Source organism: Nelumbo nucifera, chromosome 7, assembly GCF_055504915.1.
Source record: "Nelumbo nucifera cultivar China Antique chromosome 7, China Antique-T2T, whole genome shotgun sequence".
Classification (NCBI taxonomy): Eukaryota; Viridiplantae; Streptophyta; class Magnoliopsida; order Proteales; family Nelumbonaceae; genus Nelumbo; species Nelumbo nucifera.
In genome coordinates, this window is record NC_142655.1 from 11,078,321 (window position 1) to 11,089,728 (window position 11,408).

The following is an 11,408-nucleotide window of genomic DNA, read 5'->3' on the forward strand; positions in this document are numbered from 1 at the left end:
GAAAGGCAGCGGCTTCCGCAGTTGGACCATGTTGAGCAATTAAGGATTGATGTCTTTCTTCTTGTGATACAAGTGCATAAACCCTACTAATGCTCGGTAGAGGGTCCATGCTTAAAATTCTTGATCTAATGTTATTAAATTTTTCATTCAGGCTGAGCAAGAATTGATACACTTTATCTCTTTCCTGTTCTGTAACAAAATCCTTCTGAACTCTACAAGTACACAGTCCACAGGTACATGATAGTCTAGCAATGTAGGCTGATAACTCATCCCAAATTACCTTGAATTTTGAAAAATAAACAGAGACAGGAAGATTTTATTGCCTGAGTAACATGAGTTCTTGCTTGAGATAAAAGATTCTTGGTGCGTTTCCTTCTGTGAACCTCTCCTTCAAATCTTTCCACATTTCTTGGGCATTTTCAACATAGGCTATGCTTTCGTGGAGGTCTTTAGCTAAAGCATTGAATATCCATGACACTACCATGGAATTACACTTCGACCAGGCGAGCAACTCTCCCTGCTTCGTCGAATCTGGTTTTTGAATCATTCCATTCACGAAGCCAATCTTGTTCTTAGCACTGAGAGCATTAATCATGGCTAGGGTTGTCAATGGGACTGAATTTGGTCCAATCCGGTCCTATCCATCATTGGTCCATTTACAAATGAATTGGACCAAATCCGGTCCAAATCCATACAAATTGGATCCAATCCAATCCAATTAAAATGCAAATGTACTGGATTGGACCCAATCTTGTCCAAATTAAATATTCTCCTAGGAAAATGTTTTCCCTAGAAAATATTTTGGTTGCAACTAAAATAATGAAGGGAAACAAAATGTTTTCCCTTTGAAAAAGAAGATGATCTGCCCATTACACAACTGTGGTCCGTCAATCTCATTTGTTTGTATGATAAAAGATAAATTTACTCTGAAACAATGAAAAACAGAGCTGCCATTGAAAATCAGCTCTGCCCTCCCAGAACAGAGCTGCCCATTACAAAATCAATTTATCTCAAGGGATCAAATGTTTTCCCAGGCAAGACCACAATTGCCTTCAGAGCTGCCATTGAAAAAGAAGATGAACTGCCCTCCCAGAACAGGCATCAGAAGTGAAGCATCACATAGAGTTATCCCCTTCGAGGACAAAAGGCACAACTTTGAAATAGGTCCAAATGATTTCCACTAGGAGATTACTCTTGGGATACAAATCATACAATGACACAAGTATATAAACAAAGTTGGGAGAAAACATGAATATGTAAACCATTGAATTGAAAGATAACATGAGGTATAATAAAGAATCGCCTTTTCTATAGAAACACCATTGGGTTGAAATCTCTTAAAGAATCACAACAAAGTTCAGTAAGAGAGTTTCCATTAAATGCATTTTTATAAGGAGGAATTAAGAAGTTTGCAGAAAGTAGTTCTTCTGTGACCAGACCATGCATCAGGGTCAAATTACCAATCCCTGCTGGAACAATGTTCTTGCAAAACTGCAGCAAAAAACAAAGGCCACGATAACCGTATGATATATGCTGTTCTGAGAGAAATTAGCAGAAAGAACTAATAATCCATGTAAAACTTTTGAAATAGAAATTGTTCAATATAAAGGCCCATAACAAGATGTTAATTGAAAATATGAAATGCTATTCATTAGTCAAAATCACCATATGGACCCAAACAAAAAGTTTAATCAAAATAAGAAAAATTTATTTTGATACAAGGCTGACTTTCTTATTAGGGACCATTACTTGGCCACAAAGTCAACTTTTCTTATTAGGGACCATATCGTATTGTAAATCGTAAAGAAAGTTGTACTTAAAAAATAGATTTTACCCTATCTTTACTACTGAAAAATGAAAAATAGATAATACTAAAAAACTTAAATCTATAAAGTGATTTTACTCTATCTTTAATTCATCTCTACCATATATGTACTTAAAAAACTTCTAATATGACCTATTACCGGCAGTAAAATGAGAAGACGTGGGACAATCTCCATCCATCTTGTGATCTTTTGGATCCTGTAAGCAAACTTAACTGAGAAAATTCCATTTCTTGTCAAAAGCCCAAAGACCACCTATTAGCCTGACCTGAACTAGCTAGGAAGGTATATATAATTTCTTGATTTTAGCATAAATCATGGGGGGAGGGGGGAGGCTATTGATCAAGTCCACATTGAAAGTTGTACACTGTCCAACACACATCTCTCCCAGGTCCTTACATTGTTGGAAAGAAGCCAGGTCAAGTTACTGCCCACAAGCTTTCACTAGGAAGTTAAAAAAAAAGGAGAAAAGAAGGGAGCCAAGGGTTTTGCCATATGTCTACACTGTCACCCCTGCCAACCCCATGAGCATCCACTAGCTAGGGGTCTTAGTGTAACATGTAACTAGAATCCATATTGTTTTAGACCTCATTGTCAGATTAGATCAGTCTACACTCTCTTGGCAACTTGAGCCTAGTCCATTGACCTTCCTCATAATCTGTAAGTAATAAGTATGCCAAAAAAGCAAGAGTTTTGGACCACAATATATATAATTAATTTGGGTTGTCTCTCAAAGATTAATTAACATAGCATACACTCCATTGAGTGCCTACAACAGTCAACAGTCAACACTCATGGTAGAAACTCATGGTAGAAACTGGAAAGAGTTTCAACTTCCAAGAATGGTCCCTTCATTTTTCCTACAATTACTTTCTTTTTCAATTCTATTGCCTCCTCTAAATCAATAAACAAGATCTCAATTTCACAACCATGCATGTTTAATATCCACTTCTCACAAAATCACTTTTTTGCTCATGCTTTATTAAATGTGGCTCACCAAACTGTTTTTGTACGTCTGATTTTTTTTTTCAATTGAACTTAATTTTTAAGTTACCCTTTTAGACTGTCAAATGTAATTGTTAATATATCTCTCTCTCTCCAATCCAATAAATCTCATTGTTTTCTTTCTTGGGTTTGTAATATATCTCTCTTTGCATAGCATATTTAATACAAGAGTAAATTAAGAGAATGTCATTGTTTGTTGGTAGCAAAGCATAGACAAAATAATTCTTAATCTTGGGAATGTTGGTAAGTGACAAGTTGAAGTTGCAAGAGATGATTAAAGGGCTCATAGTTTAATCAGTACCTATGGTTAAAATATAAAGATGGTGACTATAGTGCAGATTATGAAGATATTGATGACAGTGATGATGAAGATGACGAGTGCAGCGATGAGGATGATATTACCTAGTAAACTGGACTGGATTGGATTGGTCCAATCTATTGTCTTATTGGACTGATCAACCTGGACTGAATTGGACTGGTCCAATCCACTGTCTTATCGGACTGCTCAACATGTTCAACTTGGACCAGATTGGACTGGTCCAATCCACTGTCTTATTGGACTGTTCAACCTAGACCGGATTGGACTGGTCCAATCCATTGTCTTATTGGACTGTTCAACCTGGACCGAATTGGACTGGTCCAATCCACTATCTTATTGGGTTGATCAATCTGGACTGGATTGGACTGGTCCAATCCACTATCTTATTGAGTTGATCAATTTGGACTGGTCCAATCCACTGTCTTATTGGACTGTTCAACCTGGACTGGATTGGACTGGTCCAATCCATTGTCTTACTGGACTGTTCAACATGTTCAAATTGGTTTTAATTCAATTCAGATTGTGTCCAACCCAAACATAGTCGAATGGTCCATTGATAATCCCAATCTTGTCTTCTATCAATATAAATCATTACAAATGGACTAGGTCCAATCCAATCCAAATTTTATAAGCAAATATTTTATAAAAAAAAATATAAGAAAAAATACCCATGAAGCAAAAATGTCCAAACTAGATGCATGGCATATGCTCCAATATCCTGAAACAAAAGCATTTGCTTAGTTAAATTACATAAAGACAAACATTTTGCAAATCAATAGGAAATACATAATTTACATGTTCGGTTAGTGTCAGTTGTAGAAGTCACACATATAGGAGAGGTAGTGGCTGCTTCAAGATCAAATTCTAAAAATAATAATACACAACCAAAAACACATATTAGAAACAAAAAAACATATAAATAAATAGAAACATATAGGAAATATAACAACTCTTTAAGATCCAATTTTTAACTTACTTTTTTGTAATTGGAGCTTTTAACCAGTCTTGCCCACAAACCAAAGCCTCCATAGTCTCTGGAAGTAATGAAGTACGACACTGATCCACTATTCTGCTCCCAATACTGAATGTTCCCTCAGATGCTACAGTGGATACTGGAAGTGCCCAAATATTTCGTGCCAATCTAGAGAGTTTTGGAAACTTGAGACCATCAACTCGCCATAATCTCAAAATATCAAGCCCTTCACTTCTAGGAAATAGTTTTTCTTCAAGATAAAAATCTAACTCTGACTTTTGAGTCCCTAGACAGCATTCCGAACGCTCTTTAGTCAACCACCAATCAAAACCTCTCAAAAAATCTACAATACCACGAATCTTCAATGGCTGAGATGCAACACTAGAGTCTACAAGTGACCTATCCTCTATATCAAAACCCGCATACTCTAAATATAGGTCATTTAGTGCCTCTCTAACTCTTGTAATAATGCCTCTCAGTAGTCTCTCCATAAATGAGATTGTAGTAATATGTAACAATCTCCATCTTAAACCTGGGATCAAGAACAACAACAATTGCAAGCACCAAAGAACATTCATCCCAATATTTATCAAAATTTTGCTTCATTCTATTTGTCATTGAACGAACATACTCATATTCACTATCTAGCCATTGAAGCAACGAAAGCTTAATTGTGCAAATATCGAGAAAAAATACATTTGAGGTTGGAGAAGTAGTACTTGAGAATTTTTTTATGCAGATGTAAAAAACTTTTAAACAATCCTGTACTACTATCCCCATCTTTTATTCCTCATCAGATGGTAGATTCTTGTAGCCATGGTCAACCTCAACTAGTTGACAAAATGCTTCCTTCAACTCTAAAGCCATGTCCAACATGTCATATGTAGAGTTCCATCGCGTTGGACAACCAACAACCACCCCTCTCTTATATTGTACTTTTGTTTGGCTTCTTGCATTGTCAAATTTTTGCTTCTTATAGGGTGTCAGCTTTACATATTTAGTATTTTCTCGAATCTTATGTAACAATGGTGATACTTCTCTCAACCCATCTTGTACAATAAGATTTAAGATGTGAGCAACACATCTCACATGAAATAGATCACCATGCAATGGGAGCCCCTTAATACAAAGTTGATTCCTGAGCTCCCTAACCATAACATCATTGTTAGAGGCATTGCCAACTGTTATAGAACATATTTTTTTTATCAATGTTCCAAGTTAACAACCTCTCCATAACAGTTTCTTACAAAGTGTTTCCATCATGGGGACACTCAATCGCCACAAATGCAATAGTTTTCTTTTTCAGCTCCCATCCATCATCTATAAAGTGTGTTGTTAAACAACGATACCCCAAATTTTGTTCCAAAGTCCACATATCGGTGGTTAAGCTAATCCTACAATCCAACCCATCAAAGTATTTGTACAACCTTTTCATCCAAGTAAATCTTCATGACATAATTCTTTATTGTATTTCGGGAAACAAGCTTAAATGATGGTTGAAAATTATTGACAAATATTTGAAAAAACTCTTCTTCAACTATACTAAAAGGATGCTCATGCTTTATTATCATCTTTGCTAAGTCCATTCGGTTCCTATGTTGGTCAAATTTGAAGTTTTCTACAACTTCTTGTTCACTTGTGCCCATTTGTTTTAATTTAGGACATTTTGGTACATGCCCTAAAATGTGGCTCGTTCCTTTAGAACTTCCACCTATATATTGTTTTCTGCGATGTTTACAAATAGCTCTTTGCTCCCTAGAATACAATTTTATATTCTTAAAATGCTTCCATGCTTAGGACCTAACCCTCTTTCCAGTAGTGCTAGATGCCATAGATGATTCACTTGGGTTTTTAGGCACACTTGCATTTTCAGCACTTGGTTTATCCATCCTTAATGCATTAAGAAAAGAAATAAATTAATTTTCACATTAACATGAACAATAAGAAAGCCTAATAGATTGTTTACAAACAAGGCTGTCAATGGATAGGACATTGGTCTAATTTGATCTGCTCCAATATGAGCCCATTAAAAATGGACCATGTTAATTAGGTCTGGACTAGTCCAATTCAACATTGTCTTATTGGACTGTCCAGCCTGTCCAAATTGGTTTTGATTCGAATAAGGTCCAACCAAACCCGGTCCATTGACACCTCCATTTACAAGGATACAATTATAAATCCCTTCACTGTTTACAACTTGTGCATTGAATATGCCTCTTCTAGTGTAAAATTAAAAAGAAAATGCAATTGAATACCAAATTTAAGAACAAGAAAAAGGGTTCAACTATGATACCGAAAAAAACCTAAAACCAAATCACCAATCAATCAATATCATAAAACTGGTATCCAATCAGATCATATTTATCAAAATTCATGGGAGGGTTTGATTGGTCAAAGCCCTTTCAGTATCATGTCTTTCTGATAGCATATATTTTCCCCAAGGAAAAAAATATTTAATTTTAACTTAATACATCAAATCTATTAGAATTTATAAGATACATAAATATGACATTTGATAGATTTATCCATTTCTGTTAATGTTTATAAAATATTGATTTTGAAGATTATTATTTTTAATTTTTAGTTAAACATAAATGTACTATTATTTATTTGCGTTGCGTTTGGGTGACTTAAGTTCAAATCTCATCAATTGCAAGGTTATATTTCTGATAAAAATATTTAATGGCACAAAATTAGAAATTCAAAATTCAAATCTCAGGCTGTAGCAAACAAATATTCAGACTGTAGCAAACTCTGTGCTAGGTTCTACCAAACATTGTAGCAAACAAATATTCAAACAGAACCATTGGCATTCCAAGAAATATTCAACAGAACCATTGAATATTCAAACATAAATATTCAAGATATTCCAAGAAACATTCAGACTGAGAGCATATTCCAAGAAACATTCAGGCTGTAGCAAACAAATATTGAAACAGAACCATGTATTGCTGTCTACAATTAAAATTAGGAGAGTATCTACCAAACTCTATGCTAGGTTCTAATGACAGAGGATACCTGAATGAACAAATTGCAGAGGTCAGAGGAGACTATCACTTGAGAGCAAGATGCAAGAGAAAAAAATCACCAAAATATGATTGCCTGAGTGAAGAGGGAGTGTTGTCGCCGCCGGAGAAAGTGAGAGGCATCGAGAGAAGAGAGAGTGTTGTACTGCTGTCACTAGAGAAAGTGAGAGGGCATTGAGAGAAGAGAGTGTTGTACTGCTGTCAATAGAGAAAGTGAGAGGGCACTGAGAGAAGAAGAAGCTCTGTCATTGGAGAAAGTGAGAGGGAAAGAGGAAGATTTCCGGAGAAAGGGAAATACGGCTGGAGTTCATTCGAAGCTTCAAACGAAATACCGTTGTCCGCCGGCGAGACTGAGGATGAAGCGATGGAGGCACAGAGGCATTGAACCCTAACCTTCGAAAGCTTCTACGCTTGACGCTTCAAAGTTCAAACGAAAACGAAGGATGGAGGTAGAATGATGAATTCTGATCAACGAAAGAGGAGATCTGATAAGTGATAGTGAACACAGTGTTTCCACTTCCATTCATGGCCATTCTTGACGTATGGCCATTCTTGACATTGACGGAAGAGGATTCGAATCAAGAACCAGGAAGAGGGCTGGAGTCAAGAATCGGAGATTTCTATGAGAGCCTGGAGCTTTGATACCATATAAATTGGTAACAAGACAAAATGGCAAAGAAATTGTGTCTCTTGTATTAAAATTATCAAATATATATCCACATTTATTATAAGGAGCTGACATGGCATTCCAGATCCTTCACCGTAATAGATTCATAACAAATTTCATCGCAAGTGTAATCCTCATTGCAACTTGCTTCAACCAATTCAGGTATTCTCCTAATAGCGGGACCCCGATAGACGTATCCCGTCTTTCTCACTAGCGCAGGAGGCTCTGCTCATGATTCATGAAAGGATACTCGACAGTGATTCTGCATTTGGGTTTGGATGCGATGGAAGCACTAGTGACGATGACAAAGATTATGAGCCGAGAGGTGGTGGTGGCGGTGGTGGGGGTAGGGTAGCGACCAAGCTTGTTGTGGCGAGGATGCATGTGGGGTGTTTGTTGGGGAAGGGTAGGGTGATCATTGAGCAAATGAGGGTGGATACTAAGACTCAAATTAGATTCCTTCCAAGGAATCACAATCTACCTCGGTGTGTATCCATGTCGGAGGAAATCGTTCAAGTAAAACCTTCCTCCTTTTTAATGTACGATTTATCTTGTTTCTTGGTTTCCTTTAACTAACCATTGCACGTTGAAACATTTGAGGTAATGACATGGCTCAAAGGCAACTTTTTAAAAGTAGCTTTTATGTTCTAGCAAAGTAGATTAGATAAAACCAAAGTACCCTTAAGAGACCGAATCTCGTCTCGCCATCAACAACTTTGATCAACCAGAAATGCCATGTAAAGAAGAAAGCTATAAGCAAATTCCTTGATGGATGTAGTGACGGCGGTTGCAAACGATGGATGTAGCAACCATGACAGCGGTGAAATTTTTCAGCAGTTGGGTTTTATTTTGAAAATTTGAGAAATAGTGGAGGGCAATTGTCATAACTAGTAGGAATACTTTAATACAATACTGAAACAATATGAGTATAGTTTGTCAATTTTCTAAACATTAGGGGTAGTTTAAGAAATTTGCCCTTATTAATAAACACTTAAGGGGAAAACGTCAGAGTGAATGATGTGGTGAAGTAGGGAACGACCCCCATGAACAGCAAGGAGAAGCAGTGGTGATGTTCATTGGACCATCATCACCACCACCAATCGGACAAGGTGCCAAGTCTAGAACAAACCCCATGCAAGGTTGAGTCATCCTGGCTTGGGAAGAGGGGACGATCACTCCCACTGCATCACTGTCATCAATGATGGTCGAAGGCAGAAGCAGAGTCTCTGCCATCACCATCTCCCTCCCTCCCTCCCTCCCTCTCTCTCCCCTCCTATCCTTCATCGTGTTCATCCTTGAAGTCTCTCAAGTCCTATTTCTATAGGACCAGTACCAAAACAACCCACTTTACCCTCCAATCGCCTGCACCATCAACCTTGACATCTCGATCGACAACTTAGAAGTCGATCATTTCCGATTAGATGCAAAATAGCCTTTGCTGGGCTCATTGATTCAATTCACCATTTGGTCTGCAATAGAAAGATAGGGGAGGAATGAAAAAGATTGAGAGTGAGAGAGAGAGAGAGGAAGAAGAAGAAGAAGAGGAGAGAGAGAGAGAGAAATCGACGATGACTTACCTTGCCATCGTCGGAGCTTCGGTCCAAATCCGTTCTTCAAACTTCAGCTCCAAGGAGAAAGGGACGAGAGACGAAGGAGAGAGGGTTAAAAAGTTGGAATCGGATAGTGAGAAGAGTTTGAGGGCTTTTATGTTATTTTTTTATTTTATTTGAAGAAACAGGAATGGGCTCCGATTCCTGGGGTGGGTTGGGAATGGCCATTCCCTCAAATGGGGGATTGCCATTCCGCCCGAAAGGGGAATCAGATATCGATTCCACCCAACCAAACGCCTGGAATCATTCTGATTCCGATTTTGGACCCTTATTCCTTCAAACGAAACAGGGCCTAAATCCTTAAACCCTAAATTCTTAATCTTAAACTTTAAACCCTATAATTTAAAGTTTAAGCCCTTAAAATTATAAATCACCTTAAACCCCAAAACTTAAATTCTAAACTTTTAAAAACAAAAGTCTAAACCCTTCAACTCTAATGCTAAATCTTAAATTTACTATATAAAATGCTTTGGTAGGATGCATGTCCTCCAATGGGGTAGGAATCAAATATTTCCCACCGTTTTGGCGTAACTGAATCTTGTTCTACTAATGTTGTATCTAATTATCAATATTCTTTACTACGAAGAGATTTCTTTAAACTCAACTTTGATGGCAACAATACGGGAAACCCAGGAATATTAGGTATTGGCGGCGGTATGAGACGAGAAGGCAATATAATTGCTTTATACTCAAGATCAGCCCGAGAGAGAGATTCCCTTACAGCAGAAGTATTGACTTTAATGGAAGGTGTACTGTGTACTGTGTACAAAGGGTGAAAGAATTGAATGCTAGAAAGTTGATTATTGAGGGTGATTGGAAATTGATAATGAGGTAGTTACTTAGCGAGGAGTCAAAGATGTGGAATATGCAACAATGAAAAAGAAGAAATTCAAATGATTGAAAAAGATATGAAAGTTTCTTTCAATTGGATCAAGTGATATGTTAGCTAAACAAGGGGTGGGGAGAGAAACTTTGTTCTGGGTTGTAAATGAGGAAAATGTAATGGGGAGAGATAAGACTAATCCAGTGAGCGATATAGTACAAATTCCTGGGGAAGCAGTAGATTCAGAGGACACTCTTCACATCTTATTTGCCTTCAGCATCCTCTGTTAATGGCCGTTGGAATATTATCTGAAAGGCAAAAGTTCCTTTGAGATTCCAGATATTCATGTGGAAAGCTTGGTCGAATGGTATCAAGACAAAAGACAAGTTGGTATTTCTGAACTAGCAAGATCAATTGTATGGGATATGCCAATTTGATATAGAATCTTGGCAACACCTTTTCTTTTCTTGACACTATGTCAAAGCAGTGTTTGGTTACTTGCCCAAATTGGCATTAACCCAGAGGCTATTAAAAAATCTCCATCTATCTCAGTTTGTTACTGATTGGGTGCCTACTAAATTAGTAAAAAAATAAGGAACATTGCTAAGTTTTTCATTTTGTTCTGGTTGATTTGAGATGTGAGGAATGAGAAAATATACGAGAATCGGTTACTTCACCCAGCACAGTTAATTGAGAAGGCAGAGAACTTTATTCTTCGGTAGCAAAACCAACTCTGGTAACTAAAGCGCAAATAAGGATCTTGTGGTCCAGAAGGTTCAAAATTTTGATACGATATGCCCGATATATCGGTATCTTTTAAATCAATATAGGAAACACATAAAAGTTGTGCATACTGTATTTTTTATGCGTATCGTATTGATTCGGGCCCGTATCATAGATTTGGTATTCTTTGTATTTAAAGAACTGAGATAAATAAATTTGATAGCCTGACCAGCATAAAAGGGCAAAAGATCATAGTTGGTTACGACTGTATTGCAATGGTGTACCATAGATTCTCTTGTAGTTGCAGGGACAGGGCCCCAATTGTTGACGTTTATGAAACAAGGGGAATTAATAATCTGATTCCCTTATGGCGCGACATGGAGAAACAAAACAAAAAAAAAAAATGTAAACAACTGTTTCCCTTGTATAAAAAAAAAGC

General features: G+C 37.1%; 1 pseudogene across 1 annotated transcript; it reads right to left on the reverse strand.

Moving 5' to 3' along the window:
• Positions 1-1,154: 1,154 nt before the first annotated feature.
• Positions 1,155-8,555, reverse strand: LOC104608851 (zinc finger BED domain-containing protein RICESLEEPER 2-like; annotated as a pseudogene). The gene is made up of 2 exons (XR_016078926.1): positions 4,124-8,555; positions 1,155-1,491 (listed from the first exon to the last, which is right to left on the reverse strand). The product of XR_016078926.1 is annotated as a zinc finger BED domain-containing protein RICESLEEPER 2-like (transcript).
• Between the last annotated feature and the right edge of the window lie 2,853 nt (positions 8,556-11,408).